The sequence below is a fragment of the Herpailurus yagouaroundi genome, unplaced genomic scaffold, assembly GCF_014898765.1.
Source record: "Herpailurus yagouaroundi ecotype Mexico unplaced genomic scaffold, PumYag 28, whole genome shotgun sequence".
Classification (NCBI taxonomy): domain Eukaryota; kingdom Metazoa; phylum Chordata; class Mammalia; order Carnivora; family Felidae; genus Herpailurus; species Herpailurus yagouaroundi.
The window spans coordinates 87571012-87576456 of record NW_024412376.1 but is presented as its reverse complement, the minus strand read 5'-3'; positions in this window follow the sequence as shown (position 1 = coordinate 87576456).

The following is a 5445-nucleotide window of genomic DNA, read 5'->3' as shown; positions in this document are numbered from 1 at the left end:
CATAACTGTATCTTTCGAAATAAAATATGGAGAAGACAAATTGTTTATACAATTGCCTTCCTAGCCCTACCTGGACTGAAACACTTAGAAAGTAAGCTGTCCTCTTTTTTTACTGATTAATCTATACTTCTGGTCCTCCTGTCTCTATAGACTTGGTATTCAAGATTCTTACAGGAGTGTCTGTCTTTACTTCAATTCTCAACATAACAAGGGCAAGCCAAATTGAGGGTTTAATTTACCACTTAGTTTTAGCCAAATGATTTCAACTTGATTTATAAAATTCCTTACTAATTAGAATTCAAATTGCTGAGCTCACACAATTCAGATCCCCAAAATGTAGCTCAATCCAAATGTTTACATTCGGTTGCAGATTTCTGCACTGAGATCCACCAGAACTGTTATAGTGAAGGAAAAAGTACACTGAAAAATGAGCTCATACTTTCTAAGGGATGAAGGAGAGGATACCCTCCTTTCATTGAATTGTTATATGAAACAATGAACAGCATTTAAGAATAGAGTATTCAAGCTTTGAAAAAAGAATACTTTCAAAGATAATCACAACATTAATCTGAACACTACCTTTTAAGGGTGAAGAACTACCATGCAAATTACATTGTAAAGACTTGAGAATTTCACACAGTTGATTAGATTCTTATTTTACTATTGAGAAAGAATGGAGATCCACAGACATAAAAGTTCTGTAGTTGTGTGTGTGTGTATGTGTGTGTGTGTGTGTGTGTGTGTGTGTGCGGTACGTATCTGTATTTCAACTTAAATCAAAGAGGTTATTACAATGGTTTTCTTAGAATACCAACTGATCTATTGGAACAGCTGCTAGGGTGAAGGAAAAAATTTAGGAGGTGGAGCTTTACCTGTCCCCTTAAACCAGAGCAAATGTAGATTCATCTAGAATATTAAAACACTCTAAAATTTGCTTTTTAAAAAAAAATATGCCCTGGAGCCCGGAAATGGACCCACATAAATATAGTCAAGTGATCTTTTTCATAAGAGCTAAGTAAGTACAATGGAGTAAAGATAGTTTTCAAAAAATGGTACTGGAATAATTGGACATTCACATACAAAAAAATGATAAATCTAGACATAGACCCAATACCCTTCACAAAAATTACCCCTAAATATATCACAGACCTAAATGTAAAATGCAAAATTATAAAACTCCTAGAAGATAACAAAAGAGAAATCCTGGGTGACTTGGGGATTTTTAGAGCAGCAAAAATATTCTGAATTATGTTATAATGGTAGACACTTATCACTATACATTTGTCAACATAGAATGAACAACACTAAGGGGAAACTCTAATGTAAGCTATGTACCTGGGTGATAATGGTATATCAATGCAGATCCATGAATTATAACAAATATACCTACTCTGGTGAGGGATGTTGACAATGGGAGAGGTTGTACATGTATATGCTCAATTTTGCGGTGAACCCAGAAGTGCTGTAAAATATAAAGTCTATTAAAAAAGTATAGGGGTGCCTGGGTGGCTCAGTGGGTTGAGCAAATGACTTTAGCTCAGGTCACAATCTCACTGCTTATGAGTTTGAGCCTTGCATCAGGTTCTGTGCTGACAGCTCAAAGCCTGGACCCTGCTTTGGATTCTGTGTCCCCTCTCTCTCTCCCTCTCTCTCTGTCCCTCCCCTGCTCATGCTCTGTCTCTGTCTCTCTCTCTTTCTCAAAAATAAATAAACGTTAAATTAAAAAAATGTATATGTCTTGGGGCACCTATGTGGTTAACTTAACCATAAGCATCCCACTTTGGCTCAGGTCATGTTCTCATGGTTTGTGAGTTCGAGCCTCTGCTGTAGCACGGAGCCTGCTTCAGATGCTCTTTCAAAAATAAATAAACATTAAATTTTTTTTTTAAATGGCTATGTCTTATAGAAGGGAAGTCTGAGGAAAATAGTTTTTGTAGTAAAACCACTGCAACAATGCACCACATAATTGTGTATGCTCTGTTCATCAAAGTGTTCACTTCAAACCTAATTATTAAGGCTACAAAGCCCTCCACACTGCATAGACTATGTTTTGTCAATTTGCTAGAATACCTTTTGATTTAGAGCTTATAACTCAAAGTTATAGAATGCAACAAATTTCTTGAATAATGTCATAGTATCATCAGTAATTTAAAGAGCTACCAAAGAAAAAAATACAACAAAATTCTATCATATTCTAGTCCTCACATCTATGATTTTGTGGGATGATTCAGGCAATGCCTCAAGGAAAAGGGAGATGAGTCAAAAGGAAACTTTACAGTAAATTTTTGGTACAGAAAAAAAACCACATTGGGGGTGTCTAGGTGGAAATAATTACCCATTGTAAAATAGAGAGAAAAAATATACAGATTCAACAAAAATTAAACAGTAGGTAAATATCTTGTGGACAGCCACAGAAGTGATAGAAAACGGAGAAAAAAAAGATACAAAGGTAGAACATGCAAACATAGTATGCAAAAAATTGAAAAGATTCCATTCTGGGAGTAGATATATCTTAAAAGATGAAAGAAACTTTCTAGAAAGTATTTATTATCTCTTGGAAATTAAAGATAACGTGCAAGTGGCAAAATAAGTGATAAAAAGCCAAGTATTAAGAGCACAGAATGGGAGGAGGAGCCAAGATGGCAGAACAGCATGGAAGTTTTTTGTGTGTCTTGTGTCCATGAAATACAAGCACACCAACACTAAACCATCCTGCACACCTAGAAACTGATCTGAACTGATCTGAGGATTAACAGAACAATATGCACAACCTGAACCACAGAATTCAGCAGGCATGCAGCATGGAGACATGAACTAGGGGAATGAGAAGCTTTAGAGGGCAGGGAGCCACTTTTGTGTGCAGAGAGAGGACAGAGACGGCGGGGTGGGGGGCAGATAATAAGGGAAAAGCACCCTTCCCCAAAAGCAGCTGAAGAGAAAGTGGAAAATTGGAAACAGCCACAGTGACTGAACTAAAAAGGGAGAAAGGAGAACGGAGAGTGTTTAAATTCCATTAAGACTGAAAACGGGGAGAACAGAGTCTGAAACTCTGCAGCTCGATACTTGGCAGTGCTCTGGTGGGAAGGGAGAATCCCCAGGAGCAGAGTGGGGTCCAGGAGGTTCTCAGGTCACACGGTGAGAAGCTATTCTACTGCTGGAAGTATATTTGGTAGAGACTGTGAGGCCACCTGGGCCCAGCAGTCCCCAGAGAATGGCCACATTTGCTGGTGCTGGAATAAGGTTGTTGGGGGTCAAGTGTGGTGCCAAATATGTATTGTGATTTTCCATAATCCCTGAGGCACTGCTGCTACACTGTCTTGCAAACTTTTCCTGGGGCGGGTTGGCACCTGGCCGTAAGTCTCTGGGCGTTGGCAGCAGCATGGTCCCGCAAGCGTTCCTGGGTGCAGCTGGCACCTGGCCATTGCTCAATGAGACCCTCCTCAGAGGGGCGGAGCAGGTCAAAGCCGCAATCCCTCAGAAGTGGGAGGCTAGGGAAGGCAGCCACATCTGAGACAAAACTTGGGAGGGAGGTGCTGCCTGGGGCTTGGTCACAAACAGTGTGGAAGCGGGGAGTGGACAGAAGCCAAAGATGAAGGACAGGTGTGCAATTGCTGATTGGGGAAAACAGAGTTCCAACACCAGAGACTGGGTAGCTGGGTGAGGCCATTTTCACCACTCCTGTGCATGAGCATAGGCACCTACAAGCACCACAGCAATCCATCCCAGTAGGCTAGCAGCCCCAACTAGTGGAGAACGGAGCTTTACACTAGGCCCCGCCCAACTGGGCCAACCTCACTCTTCAAGAACACAAGTCTAACCACATTCTTAGGTTATGGACTACAAAGCGCTTCATAGTTTGATTTCAAGGGAAATCAAAGACATTTCATTCATATTTCAGTCTGTTAGCTGATCCCAATATTCAATTTTATTTCTTTCATTTTTTTTCTTTTTCATTTCTTTTCTTCTTCTTGAATACAGAAAGAGGAAAAATTCATTTTTATTTTCAATTTTTATTAAAAATATTTTTCTTGAATTTTTTCTACCATATTTTTTACTTTTGTATAATTTTTTTCAAATTTTATTTTACTCCCATCATTTCAGTTTAGTCTACTTCAGTTTATACATTTTTTCAAATTTTCAACCGATTTCCTTTTTTTCCCTCCCTTTTTTCTCTAATCTATCAAGCCCCTTTCAACACCCAGACCAAAACACACCTAGGATCTAGCATCACTTATTCGATTTTTTTGTGTGTGTGTTTGTTTTTATTTTTTTAGTTTTAATATTTTTTAATTTTAATTTTTTCTACCTCATTAATTCATTTTCTCCCTTCAAAACGATGAAACAAAATAATTCGTCCCAAAAGAAAGAGCAGGAAGAAACGACAGCCAGGGACTTAACCAACACAAATACAAGCAAGATGTCTGAAGCAGAATTTAGAACCACGATAATAAAAATACTAGCTGGAATTGAAAATAGATTAGAACCCCTTTCTGTGGAGATAAAAGAAGTAAAAACTAGTCAGTATGAAATAAAAAAATGCTATAACTGAGCTGCCATAATGGATGGATGCTGCAGCGACAATGATGGATGAGGCAGAACAGAGAATCAGCGATATAGAGGACAAAATTATGGAGAATAATGAAGCAGAAAAAAAAGAGGGAGATTAAGGCAAAAGAGCATGATATAAGAATTAGAGAAATCAGTGACTCATTAAAAAGGAACAACATCAGAATCATAGGGGTCCCAGAAGAGGAAGAGAGAGAAATAGGAGTAGAAGGGTTATGTGAGCAAATCATAGTGGAAAACTTTCCTAAGCTGGGGAAACACAGACATCAAAATCTAGGAATCACAGAGGACCCCCATTAGAGTCAACAAAAAACGACCATCAACAAGGCATATCATAGTCCAATTCACAAAATACTCAGGCAAGGAAAGAATCATGAAAGCAGCAAATGAAAAAAGTCCCTAACCTAAAGGGAAGACAGATCAGGTTTGCAGCAGACCTATCCACAGAAATTTGGCAGGCCAGAAAGGAGTGGCAGGATGTATTAGTGTGCAGAATCAGAAAAATATGCAGCCAAGAATTCTTTATCCAGCAAGGCTGTCATTCAAAATAGAAGGAGAGATAAAAAGTTTCCCAGACTAGCAAAAATTAAAGGAGTTTGTGACCATTAAATCAGCCCTGAAAGAAATTTTAAGGGGGACTCTCTGAGGGGAGAAAAGATGAAAAAAAATAATAAAAATACATACATACATACATACAAAAAGCAATACATACATACATACAAAAAGCAATAAAGATTAGACGGGACCGGAGAACACCACCAGAAACTCCAACTCTATAAGCAACATAATGGCAATAAATTAATCTTTCAGTACTCACTCTAAATATCAATGGACTACTTGCTCCAATCAAAAGACATAAGGTCACACCATTCACAAAAA